Source organism: Micromys minutus (assembly GCF_963924665.1).
Source record: "Micromys minutus genome assembly, chromosome: 2".
NCBI lineage: Eukaryota > Metazoa > Chordata > Mammalia > Rodentia > Muridae > Micromys > Micromys minutus.
In genome coordinates this window covers 20,164,971-20,180,230 of record NC_137971.1, presented here as the reverse complement: position 1 = coordinate 20,180,230, position 15,260 = coordinate 20,164,971, and the positions used below count along the sequence as shown (strand labels likewise).

General features: G+C 46.5%; 1 protein-coding gene across 46 annotated transcripts in view; it reads right to left on the bottom strand.

Moving 5' to 3' along the window:
* SORBS1 (sorbin and SH3 domain containing 1) overlaps positions 1 to 15,260 on the bottom strand; it is a 217,814-nt gene that overhangs the window by 175,604 nt on the left and 26,950 nt on the right. The window lies entirely within an intron of this gene.

The following is a 15,260-nucleotide window of genomic DNA, read 5'->3' as shown; positions in this document are numbered from 1 at the left end:
GGTGCTTTTTTTTTTTTTTTTTTTTTTTTTGGTCTCTTCCTGCAAAAATCACCCTACCTATCACTAGCTTTCCCTCCACTGCACCCCGATTTCCTGTTTTATTCTCTCCTGTGGGACCTACCGTTCTAGCCTGACAAATTATGGGGCTGAGGACACAGTATATTGCTTTTTGTGTTTGCAGAGCAAAGTCAGATGTCCTGGGACTTAAAACTGGGATACACTGTACTCCTAGCACCCACTTTCTTAGGTCCACAAAGACAATGGGGTTCTGCTGTTATATAGGGGGTTATTTTTAATAGTAAATGCAGCCCCCATCTTGAAGCCTAGGCCTAAGTGGGAAACCATCAGAGAATTAAAAAAGAACAAACAGAAAAGCCTAACCCCTGCCTGATGACACAGCACAGACCTGGGGGAATCACTGCATATGGAGGGAACATTTCTTACAAGAGAAGCCAGGGAAAATAGGGAATTAACTAGTGTCAGACAAATTTGTACACTTCTGGGGCACCAGCCCATGCATCGCCTCATGAGGAGAAATCAGCAATAGATCCAGAAGGTAAATCCAAACTAAGCCCACGGGGGCTTGCCTTATGGTTTGGGAGGGGGGAAGGTAGTACTCACACTCAAGATCATGACTCCTTTCTGATCACTCCAAATGTCTGGTTCTTACTCCCAACCCCCAACGTGCCCCCCAAGCCCCCACCCCACCCCCTTTGAGCTTCTTTCAATGCCTTCCTTACCCTCCACATATAGAACTGTTTTACTTTGAGACTGGGTCTCACTCACGTAACCCACATTCATGTCAGACTCACTGTGCTGCAGAGAATGACCTTGAATTCCTCATCCTCCTGCCTCCACTCACTTTCTAAATGGTAGGACTATTTAGGCATATACCACCACATCCAGCTTAGGGTAATTTGGTTATCTAGATGCTAGACTCATCTTACAAGTGCTTTTTTAGGTCCTAATGACTCTGAAACTAATTCATATTTCTCTCTCTCTCTCTCTCTCTCTCTCTCTCTCTCTCTCTCTCTCTCTCTCTCTCTCTCTCTCTCTCTCTCCACCCCCACTCCCTTGTCTGTCTCAGAAATCTCTGCAATCCACATGGTTGCCTTTCAGAGCTCCAATGTGTCTCCTAAAAAGCCTTGGCTGTGACAGGTCCAAGAGTGACCACTAATGAAGCAAATCTTATCTGCCATTTCAGCCCTGAATCTACCTGCAGCCTTACCATCCAAGCCCCACAGGCCCCTAACAGGGTCTTCTGATCAGATGTTACTGTATCAATAAACACACTGTGTTGTACCTACAGCATAAGCTTCAGTCAAGAACAGACCAAGAGACAGGCATAGTAGTGTATACCTGTAATTCTAAGCACTTGAGAGGCTGAAGCTAAAGGGTCCATCACAGGTTCAAGGGCAGCCTGAGCAAATGGACAAAGGGAGGGAGGGAGGGAAGAAGGGAGAGAGGGAGGGAAGGAGGGAGGGAGGGAAGAAGGGAGAGAGGGAGGGAAGGAGGGAGGGAGGGAGGGAGGGAGGGAGGGAGGGAGGGAGGGAGGGAATAAAGGAAAGACTAAACAAGACCAGACAGGACTTGGCAAAGCTCACACTCCAAGGATTTAGAGGGGAGTACTCTACTGTGCTCTTCTGGGCACTGACTCTCAGCCCGTCTCCTGATGAAGATATTTAAAGGGGAGATGCATGGAGGCATACAATGGGCAGTTCAAAGATCCCAGAGTGTTTCCTCCAAGAAAGCCAAGAAATAGTTCTGGGTGAAAGAAACAAAGCCATTATGTTTCCAAACTTAAGTTTTCCTGGGCACAGAAGTCAGAGAGGTCTATTCCCAAAGAACAGCAGGAACATACGAGTTTTCACATGGTAGCACACGCACCCTTTGGATTTGTTTCAAACTTTGAGAGCGGATTTTCTGACAAAAAGTCCTCTTGAGTTGCAGAGGTTATGGGGTGACATTTTAGTCAGGGGATCCTGATGCAAAGAGATTACCCAAATTCACTTTCGCCTGCACAAGAGGTTGGGTCCACATGACTCCAGATGGAGGGCATGTACCACAGTGAAGTTCAACCACGCCATTAACTGGCACAGCTTTTTAAAGCGTTGAAACACACTGCTCTAGCCAGCAAAGGACTGGAATGCCAATCCTGGCTTAAATTAGCACCCATAAGCCGCAGAGGGAGGCGCAATGTCCTGAACGGCAGTTGGCTGAGCACGTGTGAGGGACGTGCGACTGCCAAGCCTTTCATGTTTACCAGGAAGAAAGAGTGTTGATTTTGCAGATTTCTGATGATGTTTTCACAGCAAGCGTTATTCTCAACCCATTTCAAACGCAATCTGAGAAACTGGTGTTGCTCACCAGTTGACTTGCAATTCAATGCTCCCATCAACCTGAGACGAAGAAGGCCTTTTCTCTCTTCTGACCACACCTCCAAGTAGCCAAGAGAAAAACCAAAAGGAAGCCAGGATCTCGGCCACAGCAGGGCGGGCAGGGAGAAGAAACCCAGATGTGGAACACCCTGGCCTAAGGATCTAAGACATCTCCACGAGCTGGAGAAGAGAAGTTAGAAAGATTCTTACAGCTCTGACTTTGAGCCTGTGGTTCTATTTACTGCTCTCGGTTTAAAAACAAGTCACCCGAATGCAACGGGCCATGAAAATTAACAAGGACTAGCATAAGTTGGAAAGTTACTTTAAGCTAAGGGCCAAGACCAGACAAAACAAGGAGCCATGTTACAAGGATGGGCCTGGATGCCCTCTAGGCTAGAAGGAGCCACCAACAAAACATGCTGAGTCTGCCCAGGCTCTTTTGAGTACTGGTTCTTGGATTGTTTTCTGATGTTCTTTTTTCTTTTCTTTCTTTCTTCCTTTTTACACAATCTAACATTGACTACTTTGTAGGAGAATAGGGGAGGGGGAACTGATTTAATAGAGGAAAACACATTCTTGAGAGAGACCCAGAAAGAATGCTGATTGAAGTAAGAATCTTTTCTCTGTGTGCCTTTCTCTCACACATACACACACTCAGCTAGCCTCACGAACATGTTGCCATCGCTGATACCCAGCATGTTCTGTCAGAGCCAGCAGCTTCTGCCGTACACTGATGAGGTGGGGGAACTGACTGGCCAGTTTCCATCTGAAGCTGCTCTGTTTTGTTAATACCCTACCTTGGTTATGACCCAAACTGGGATCTCCTTAAAAGGACTATCGGAAACACTGACCCTCAATCACTTTCCATCCAAAAACATCACTGAGGGGATCAACTCAGTTTTGATTGTGGATTTGAGATGTTTACACAGATCAAGTGGAAGTCACTCTATCTTAGAAACATCAGAGTGAACTAATTACTGTCTTAGGGTTTCCATTGCTGTGAACAGACACCATAACCAAGGCAATTCTTACAGAGGACAACATCTCATTGGGGCTGGCTTACAGGTTCTTAGGTTCAATCCATTATTATCACGGCAGCAAACATGGCAGTACCCAGGCAGGCACGGTGCGGGAGGAGCTATGGGTTCTACATCTTCATCTGAAGTTTGCTAGAAGACTGGCTCTAGGCAAATAGGAGGAGGGTCTCAAAGCCCACCCCCACAGTTACACACTTCCTTCAGCAAAGCCACACCTCCCAGACAAGCATGTTCAAACCACCACATTCATCATCAATGACCTGTGTAGACCCAGCATTCTGTAGACTCCATTACTTCTACCGTGCTTATGATACAATATCAGAGATGAAATCAGCCTAGAGGAAGTGAGACAGTTACACAAATCAAAACAAAACCCCAAACCCCACAGTCACTCACCAAGAAGCTGTGAGAACGAGAGTAAGTACAGGCTACAAAGGTCACCGGAGTTCAGAAGCACACCAGGCCCAGAGATGGAAGTAGAGTTTGGGTTGTAGTGTATTGATAGTAGATAGTCCAGCTTTTAACAGACCTCCTGCAGAGTCATAATGGAATCCCCGAGGCTGGCTAGCTAAGCAGACCCTCCTGACAGCTGTGGTAAGTATGATGCCTACCACACGTTAGCAGAGTGAGAGTGAGTCAACTTCTCTTTGGTTATCTCTCTGAGTGTGGTTCTCAGAACATGGCATTAGAATCCCCAAGATCTCTCTAGAGCTGAGAAGTCAAAAATAGTTGAATATGGCCAGAAAAGCTGTGCCTTTAGCCAACCACTCAGCATAATTCCAAAGTCTAAGAATCCCTGCTAGTAGGCTATCTTCTTCTACAATGGGGTAAATCGTGTTTAAGAGTTTTATTACATTGAATAATATGCATGGGGGTTCACATGAGTGAAGTCCCTACGAAGGCTAGAAATTGCACTGAAACTGCAGGTAGCCGTGAGCTGCCCAATATAGGTGCTGGGAACCAAGCCTCCTCTGTAAGAGCAGTAGCTCTTAACTGCTAAGTTCTCTCCAGCCCCTGAAATGGGGTTAAGTAAAGGATTGGGTATCTCAAATGGGGAAGAGACTTAACAAGAAATCATTCACTGCCTATAAGAGAGAGGAAAGTGTCGATCAGGAACACAGAGGCTGAGAGACAATATGATCCAGTGCTATATGGAAATTCTCCATCCCATGCATCTGAAGACCGTGAGACAGATCTTTTTTTACAGAACCTAAGAACATGAGTCTGGATGATCTGATGCTTTAAGAATAAAGGTGCTCGACGATGTGGACAGAGGTCTGCCCAAGCCAGTCTAAAGTACCAGCAAGAAGAACATTCCCCCAATACCACATCTGAAAGGATAGGGACTACCTGAGGTCATCCCAAATTCTCACGGAAGTTGCCTCCATCCCCTCTAGACACAGCCCTTGACCCAGGGTCACCACTGTCCACTCAGCTCACACTAGCTAATCCATACCCCTAAACTGTTATCTCTGTTTGCCCAACCATAAAAAAACATGGATTTCACCAGTCACCCTAAGGCATAGGCTGTGCTGCCTTATGTTACATGAGTTGGACTTCCCTAGGTGGACCCACTTAGGCTGTGATGATTACACCTGTAATCCCATCACCAAGGAAACACTCAAATTTGGGGCCACTCTGGGTGCACAGGGAAGGAAGCAAACAGTATACAATCCAAAACAATAAACAAAACAAAAGAGCTATAACCAGCCCACCACTATCAGCTGGGCACTTGTTTAAAGTGATTCCCGAAGAGATCTGGTGGCTGGAGGTGGGAATGGAATGTATGTGATGGGGGAGGGGGTGCTGTTTAGGGAAGGAAAAGAATCAAGCAAAGGATAGTGGAGGTATGAAGAGGATGGTGGGCGTGCAATTAGAGAGAATAATAATGATGCATACATTTGAAAAAGTCATAATGAAATCCATTACCTGGCATGCTCACCACAACGAACACAAATCTTCTGATCCCACCCCAGATACTGAGTTAGAAAATCTGGAACAGTCAACAACCTAAGTCTTCACAAGCCTTCCATGAGTTTCTGAACAGCTTAAGTCTGGGGACCAGTGGGTTATGCTATTAATAATACAACCCACAATGGCTGATAAACCAATGTAGCACCATTTGAACAGGCTTACAGAACAATATCTAATATCTTAGAGCACTGCAGAGCTATGCTGAGATAAAACAGCAGCATTACCCTGCCTCACAGATAAGGAGATTGAAGTTGGCATGGGGCTGGTAGCTATTATCCCTACCCAGAGCCCTAGAGCCCACACAACCTCATGGCAATCAGTCTTAATGCCAAAGTAATTAAAAGTTACCAGCCTACACCAGACTCTTTCCAGAGCCCACAGAAATACCCTTGCCAGCAGCAGCAGGAGTGAAATTCACTTCCTTTGTACCTAGTCTGTTGGTATTCCCTTCCTGGTGAGAGAGAGAGAGAGAGAGAGAGAGAGAGAGAGAGAGAGAGAGAGAGAGAGAGAGAGAGAGAAGGCCAACACACTTCGGTGATGAACTGAAAAGGTGATCTTAAAACCACTAGGAGTCAGACATACTTATTCTCACAGCTGCCCTGACACAAACAGCAGCCCTCAACTTACAGACTGAGAACCGGAAGTTCACTTTCAGGTGAAGGTGGGAACCCACAGTGCAACTTCCTAGGACATGATGTGGCTGAAACCATCCGGTCAAGACACACAAACCTGTCTGCAAAAGGCAGAGGTAGAGGACCAAGGGTTTAAACATGAGACCAAAGCCAACAGCATTTAGTGTCCTGGGCCTCCGTGTCCTCACCCAGAAGCCACAACACTCTTCTTGAAGGAAGGTTTGGAGAGTCAAATGACAATGCACACAGTGTTGGGCATACCAGACACTCAACAAATGACTGGTTCCAAAAAGACCATGGTAAAAGAATAGTGTGTTAAGTTCAGAGGTTGTAGCACCATCCCCTGCTCCCGTCTGCTTTGGGATTTCTTCTGCCATCAGCTCAACAGTCACCTCTTTGAGAGCCTTCTGTGGTCCCCTAAAACGGTCAGGTCTCTCTAGTATGTGCCCCAGTGGTCCCAGTCACAGCCTTACAATGATCTGTGATGACTTCACTCTTGTTGACTTAATGTCTATCCAATGAACCATAAGACTCATGAATTCCAGGTGCATCGTGTGTTTTCTCCCTCGCACTTTGCCCTATGCCTGGAACACAGTAGACACTCAAATGTTTGTAGACTGAATCATAATCTGAACAGCTGAGCAAGGAAGGGTAAAGGCAATAGGAAGTCAAATGTGCAGATAGCTCACAAGTCAGAGGTCTGGGACTCAAGGCTACCTGGAGCACATGGAACTTCTCCTGACCCAATAAAATCTGTCTGGGGACAAGGAGTTAGCACAGTCAGGGAAGTCTTTACTGTGTAGGTATGGAGATCTCAGTTTGAGCCCCAGAACCCACACAAAAATGGTGGGATCCCAAAGGCTCACTCAGCAGCCTGTCTGGCCTACTTGGTGAATTTCAGGCCAATGAAAAAGATCCTATCAGAAAAGATAAAGTGGATGACACTTGAACAGCACCAGAGATTGACCTATGCATGTGTGCACACACGTGCTCGCGCACACACACTCACACACCCCTAATCTGCTTCTGCTTTGTCACTGAGCCAAAATGGCTGACTGTGAAATGCATAGTGCTTAAATCCATAGGCATCCTCTTCCAGTGGGTGTACACCAACCCAGATCTTGGTCTGCTCATGGGATTTGCATTAAATGAAAGATGGTGCAGGATGCCATGGAAGTTTGGGGGTTACTGCAGCTCCCCACAGAACAGCCAGAAACCTGCAACACTGTATGGAAAGTATGCTGCTGCCAACAACTGAGCGCCTGCATGTACCAGGAACAATCCTGGGAGACCTTCAAAACCTATTGAGATGGGTGGTCACCATGCCACAGATGAAGAAACTGAAACCTAGCCAATGCTCATAAGCAAAGTAAATAAATAACACGACTAGAACCCGGAGCCCAAACCTGGAGTTGATTGCAAAGTATGTGTGCCTGGGCCATGTTCAGCTACCAATCACCAAACGGGATTTAAGACTTGGTGAGAAAGCAGACAATTCCAGTTCAGGTTCTTCCACTGCTCTGTGACCCAGGGTACGTTACCTCACCACACCAGGCTCTGGGGACACTCCCTCTCCAGTAATGTAAGAATACAGCACATGACCAGTTCAGAAGAGACACAGTACTATTGAGCCCACAAAGTGCTTACCAGTCAAAACCTATCAGGAAATGACACTTCCCTGGCCAGGGGCCCAGCCACACTGCGGTTGCTAAGCTCTCACCCAAAACTGGGGGGTCATTAGAAGCTTTGAACTTCAAAAAAACAAAACAGAGGCTGACAAATTGTTCACTAGGCCCCCTGAAACTGGCCTGGAACTTAGAATGAGCCAACAATAAACACTAAGGAAAAGGAGACTCTTGTACATATATCTAAATAAACCTAAATCTCCAGTGGGAAGTTAAAGAAAATATATGCTGTAAAAACAGAGCGATCTGTCCTCAAACCTCCTTGGGCTAACACTGATCAGCAGTCTCCTTTGCAGCACGAAGCCCCTCTGTACAGGGGCAGCCTTCCAACACCAGGGCTGTCGGCCGCCTACGTCTTCTTCGTTCCATCCCCTGCGCTGCTGCACGGAGCTGGAATTTACAGTCTCTTCTACAAAGCCTTACAAGGTCAAAAAACGCTCGTGTTGTGTAATTCCTATGATGACAAGGCTGTGGAGCAGCCCAGGCTAAATGGCCAATACAAATGACACTACAGGAACCTCACAGCCAAAACGTGGAGTCAGCAGCGGGTAGCACTTGGTGCTGGCCCGGCTTCAAGAGAATACAGGCCCACTCCTGTACCGGCTCCTATGCCCTGCCAGTTGCAACCAGGAATGTGCACAGCCACCCCAGCACCCTGTCCTATTGCCTCAACACCTTAATAGGGGACACAAAAGAGCTGGCTTTCATGTGCGGATGACCGGAGCCTCACACTCCACAAAGCCCTCAGCACCTTCAATGTGTACAGCAAGGCATGGGGGAAAATAGCCAAAGACAGCTTGTAAAATGGATCATCAAGGACAGAAGTGGAAGAAGAGGTCCGTCCATCTTCTTTGTCGAACATCAAACCTGGCAGCATATAAAATACTCCTGGGGCGAGGAAGCAGAGTGAATCGAGTGTATTAAGGAGGGAGAAAAGGAAACACAAAGAAAGAGAAGTGGTGTAAGGAGCAAGACCTGGTCACGGTCCCCCATCCTGACACCGCCACGGTCTTGCCCTGCAACCTCCCACTCCTACTAACCAAGGCCCTTCAACAGTGAGCCTTGAAATTCTAACCTCAATATCAAGCAGGAAAAACAAAAACAAACACACACAGCACTCAAGAGACAGAGGCAGGGAGATCTCTATGAGTTTGGGGCCAGCCTGGTCTACGAGTTCCAGAACAGACAAGGCTACACAGATAAACCCTGTCTCAAAACCAACAACAACAAAAAGACAGGACTTATATTCTTCCTGCATTTGCCTCCTGAGTGGAATAGATTACAGGCCTGTGTCGCCAGGCCTGAGTCTTAACATATATGACTTTCTTGTTTTGTTAACTACCATTCAATGTATTAGACGTCATCATGGCATTTTCAAACCAATATGTATTCCTTGAGCCCTTATTCAACATCTGTATGTCTCCTAGTTTAGCACTTCCTGCACCAAGGTAATGCCACTGTACCCAGATCCTGACAGTTCAACTCCAACTTTGGGAGTCTTGCAGAAAGTCTCTTATGAACAATATCATCATCAACAACTTCCCAACAATACTCAGAACCAGTGGGCAGAATGCACTTATCCAAACGCCACAGTGACGACTGCAGGGCCAGAGTTCTTTCTGCATGACCACAGGATCCAATTTACAAGTGGCACTCACCGACAGGAAAAACAGGATCCACTGCACTGTGCACTTGTTTATAGATCAGGCACCTGACAGGTGCTTGCGGACACGAAGGTTAAATCGATCTTTACAACAAACTCTGGGCCAATTTTATCAGCTCAAGTTAGGAACAGGGGAAAATTTAGCCCTAAGTCACAAAAGGAAGTAAAAGACAACACACACACACACACACACACACACAGCAACTACCAAATGGGCACACTTCTCTTCCTGGTGATGAAGGGGTAGGAGGCAGGACCTGAGATTACCTGTACACCCTGTCTTCTGCAGTGTGGATGTGCCAAGCGAGAATGAAGCTGAGGTAGGAGACCTGCATGCCAGAACTGACATCTCAACAGCTTCCCCACGGCTCTGATAAGGTGGCTCACCTCCTAAACCACTGCCTCACAGTTCTGCTCTTGGACATGTTAAAAGTTACTCCATTCTCGCTACATAAGACTTCAGCACAGAGGAACAAGGTGTGGCCTGACCAAGTTTTGGGGACACGGAAACTGTCTACACCGTTCAATTCTCTCCCACAATCTGACTGCAACTTTCAAGTTGCAAAGTGAACACCACCAGACTCCGCCCAGGGTTGGCTTCCCTACCCAACCCTTGGTCTCCATGCATAGAAATAACATGGCAGAGAGATAGCTCTAAGTGGCCCAGAAAGGCCAAACTACAGCCACGTTCTGTACCCTAAGCTCCCATAACTAAGTGTACACATATAGAGTTTGGAAAAACAGTTAAGAGAGGGAATCTATTCTCATTTGGAAAACCAGAGAGAATAAAACCATATTTATCAATATTTCTACCACAGTATTATTTGGGGACATTTCCTTATAGTTGTTCATAAACCTGGTCTTGACCACAGTGTCTATGCAATCCTGTTTGTTTCTCCTCTAACTTCTACTTTGGCTTGATAATCAAGAGTCCTAGGTCCTATGGCACCTCTCCGGTTCCACACATCCCCCCTGCTCCTTCTACGCTGCCAGTCTCCTCGGCACACATCTGAGTCACACCCCTCCTGGAACAATACTCGTTAGGTTACTCCCATGAAGCACAGCCTGATGGGAAGTTTTGATTCCTTTTCTAGACAGATGTTAACAGATGTCAACATCCAGGGTGGAATAGTAGTACCATGGCTAATTTGCTTTGGCCTTCCATTTTCCTTTTTAATGTGTCTTCTGTTTTTCTATAGACAGAATATAATTCCTCTCATACATATTTAACTGATTATAATAAATTATAATAAAAGTTTCGCAGAACTACTATCGACCAACTGTAAAATCACATAAGCCAGAAAAGAACTCAGAGGACTTGGGACATGGATCAATGCGCTATTTTAAAACAGCAAAGAAGATGATCTACAAATAAATAAGCCCTGACAGCCAACGATGACTCCCGACACAATTTCAGAACAGATGATATTGGGGAAAGGTCTCACTTCCTCCGTGGCTCCTCAGCGCTAACACTGGTCCAGGCACACTGTAAACATCCAGGCAGTGAACAGGGAAACACTGGCGTCCCTGTCCGCCAGATGACCGGCTAGAAAAAGGTTGCTGGCAGCCTGATGCAGGATTTGATTCTAAGCCACACCCTATCCAGTGTCCCTAACAAAGACTTGGCTAAAGACTCAGGAGGTAGGGTTATCAAGACCTCAGGTGGCACAAAAAAAAGGGTAGAGGAGCTAGTGCTTTAGGAACAGAGTCAAGATTCAGATGATCCTGAGAGCTCAGTCTCAGGGCCAAACACAAAGCCAACTGAGCAAGCATGGGCTGGGAGCTGGTCTCAGCTTCCTCAAGTACACAGACTGACACAGTGTGGTAAGGTCCATCAGAGCCCACAGTAATGCAATCTCCTCCAGGAGCAAAAGTAGGACAGCGTCCCGCTCACAAAACCCAGTACCACTCCCGCAGCCTGTCACCGTCAGGTCACAGATAGGGTCTCTGCTCAGGACACCACACTTAAAAAGTAGTTCTAATAGACTCCAATCATATGCTTGAAAGGGCACCACACAGTTTATAGTAACGAATCCCTCCTTCCTCACTGATGCCTAGATCTGCTGCCTCCTCCTCCTCCTCCTCCTCCTCCTCCTCCTCCTCCTCCTCTTCCTCCTCCTCTGGTCTTTTTGAAACATCCCTCTCACCATGTAGCCCAAATTGGCATTCAGCCTGCATGATCTACCTACCTCAGCCTCTCAAGCGATAGGATTATAGGGATTCACCACCACTACTTTTGGCTAAAATACGAAGCATAATCCCTGGGTGGTAAGATTATGTTCTTTATTTTTCCTTTTTTATGGTGTAGAGATTGGACCCAGGGCCTTGCACATGACAGGCAACCCTCTCAGTCTACGTCGCCCCTTTCTCATGGATCCTTTTAGAGGTACTGTGAACACCCAAGCCAATCAATATCTGCCCTCTCCCTCTTGGTACAAACTGTAGCACATCACATACACAGTTCCAATCCCACAGAACACAATGTCTGCACCTGATGCCCCAGGCCTCACTTCTGTATCTGCACCACCTCACACTGTGCAGAGACTGTATGCTAATGAGCTTTGCTACATACACTTCTGTAAGAACACACACACACACACACACACACCTCTTCTCTCAAATGCACAACTACCCCTCTAGGAAATCTTTAAGAAAATAGAACTTTATAATCTGAGCAAATACTGTCAAATTTGGATGGCACCTTTAAAAACATACAAACAAGCACAAAGATAAAATAAATGTTTGGCCAAAAGAGGAGGCTAAAAGTCTGGCCCCAGAAAGAGGACCTAAAGCACTGGTTCTCAACCTGTGGGTCATGAACCCTTCCCCTGCAGTTAGACATTTGCACTACAATTTTGTAACCATAGCAAATTTACAGCTATGAAGTATCAGTGAAATATTTTATGGGGGGGGGGGAGGTTCTGTGCAACATGAGGGTCACAGCATTAAGAAGGTTGGAGAGCCACTGACTGAAAGAATTGTGATATGGAGGAAAAGGGCTCAGGGTGGAAGGTGAACTCTGATCTCTAAACTCCCCTGGCTAGCCCCAGTGCAAGCCGTCCTACTGGTCATGTGCTTGACACTGCACCGGAAGCTTCTGTGCGTCATCCCACTAACTGTAACGGCAACCCTGGGGAGGCTGCCTTTATCCTTTCAGTATGCAGGTATGAAACCCAGGCCAGGGTTCTCTTGCTGATAGACTCAGGAACAGAAAAAGAACCTAGACTTGAACCAAGCCAGGTCAACAACATAGTCTATGCTCCTCATCCCCTAACCCTGTCCCTCCCGACTGGGCCCTGCAGTCAGAGTGGCATTCTCAGCCTTGGCTGTGTCATCAGACTCTGCCCCAGATTCTCATCTAACTTTTCAGGGGACAGTCTGATCTCCCCACTCAGGTGAGTCTAGTATGCACATGTGCTGCTTATCTGATACAGCCAGCATCATCCGAGAGCAGGGAGCAGAAAATACTTCCCTAAGATTGGTGTGTAGGCAGGCCTGTGGACGTTGTTTTGATTGGTGATTGGCATGGAAGGACCCAGCCCACTGTGGGCAATACCATGCCTGGGTAGATGGTCTGGGAATATGCAAGAAAGCAATGTGAGAAAAGCATAGCTTGACACAATGCAGACATCAACAGACTAGAGCCCAGGCCCACAGGCAGTATCTACAGCATGGCTCCTACATCTATGGTCAGGAAGAGGAGACAGAAAGACTGTGAGAGCCAGAATGTCTGCTGTGCGACTGTCTCTCCCAGAACTGTCTGCACAAGCAAGCCCTAAACAATGAAAACAGCAATAGATGTACTAACATGAAGGAGGGGGGATGTCACTGGGTCCCATCTACCCCTAGACAAAGAACTACCAACATCTTATGACTGCTGAGAGAGGGAGAAATGAGGGATGAGCTCCCTGCCCATCCAATACAAAGTGATCATCCCGGAAACCACATATACACAAACAACAGAAACAAACTCATTAAGCTCTATTTCTATGTTCATGCACATATACATATGCACCAATAACTATCAAGAGGCTACTTGAGAGTTGGGGAAGGCATCAGAGGGATTGGAGGGAAGACACAAGGTATGGATGGCCTGGGGGAAGGAAAGGGAAAAGGAGAAGTGGTATTTGAAGAGTCAGTTGTGCTGATGGCGTTTTGCTGGGGCAGGCACATAGAGGAGTGTTTCACCGAAGTGGACACAGGAAAAAGACTAAGACAGACTCATAAAGAAACGTTTCACTAAAGCGGACACAGGAGAAAGGACGTTCTGCTAAAGCATGCACTTGAAAGGACACGTGATGGACGATTCTTTGCTAACAACACACATATATTGGTCTGCCTTAATTTGTTGGGACTCCATAGAGAGAAAGACTTCTGGCGGTGTGCTGCAGTGTCTTCTGTGGACTCATGCTGATTGGATGCACGTCCTGAGACAAGACGCATGCTGCTTAGAGGATATAACTATGTCTCAAGGAAATGACAGAGAGGCAGCCTGGCTTGTAGCTGTAGGTGGGTCTCGTGTCTTTGCTGATCTTTACTTCCCTGAGAGGTGCCAGACCTTCTCCTGGTGCCCCTCCAGGACCCTCCTGCTGACTCGAGCCAAGGCTAGGTCATGTCACCGCTGTTGCTAACCCAACTCTACCGAACTAGACCACTGGTGCATCCGTGAAGTGTTTTTGGGTGGATAGAGCTGCCGCTGCCTACTAACCTGTAAACTAAACTGCCAATTTCCAGACAACACAGACAGGAGTTGCTCCAAAAATACCTCTCTAAACAAGCCCACCTCCCCCATATCTTTTCTTTCCCATTACCTCTGGTGGGCTGTGGGCTACAAGGGAGGTTAAAGCATTTAAGAAACATCATTAAAAATAAAAATTAAAAAAAATTAAAGTTGCATGATTATAATTATACTTTAATTTTTTTAAAAAAATGTTTTTAAAGCAATAAGCAAACTGAGCAAGCCAGTAAACAGAGTTCCTCCTTGGCTTCTGCTTCAGCTCCTGCCCCCAGGTTCCTGCCCAGCTTTCTCTTCATGCTGTTTCCTGTCCTCCTCCGATGCTTTTGGTCATAGTTTTTATCACAGCAGTAGAAATCTAGAGCTACCATTGTAACTTACAGCCATTCTCTAACTAGGCCAAGTATTAAAAAGCACCTACCACGAGCTTGTAAAACTGATTTGGGAGCCCCACCCCTGAGTTTCTGAGTCATGGGCTGTAGGTGAGGCTGGAGGGTTCCCAGGCAACGCTGATGCTGTGGCCCAGGGACCAGGCCAGACTGTAAGAACTACTCCCACACTTCGTAATTAGCACGTAACAGTTTACAAGGTGTACTGTACCAATGAACTTGCAACACAAGTCCAGTGGGAGAATGTGTTCTACAAAATGAGCTCCAGATTGAGAGACAGTCCCTGCTCAAAGAGTAAGTCAGACAGTGATGATAGAGCAGGACCCCTTCCTGTGACCTCTGTCTGAATGCCAGGACACACACACCTGCCCAATGGTATGTATACACACATACACACACACACACACACACACACACACACACAAACACAGGGAGACATGAATGTTCTAGAGAAATAGGAACACATGTTGAATTTAGCTCATATTAAAGAATTATTGGGCTAAAGATACAATTCCGTTGATAAAGCTCTTGCCTAGCATGCCCAAAGCCCTAGGTTTATCTCAAACCCTCATAAAACCAGGCATGGTAGCACCCACTTACAAATGCAGCCCTCTGGAGGTGGAGGAAGAAGATCAAATGTTCAAAATCATCCTCAGCAGTACAGTGCCTGGGCTACAAGAGATCCAAGGATAACCCTGATCTTCATCCTCTAGTCTCCATCTCCCAAGTACAGGGACAACAGACATATTCAAAAATACAGTGGTCTG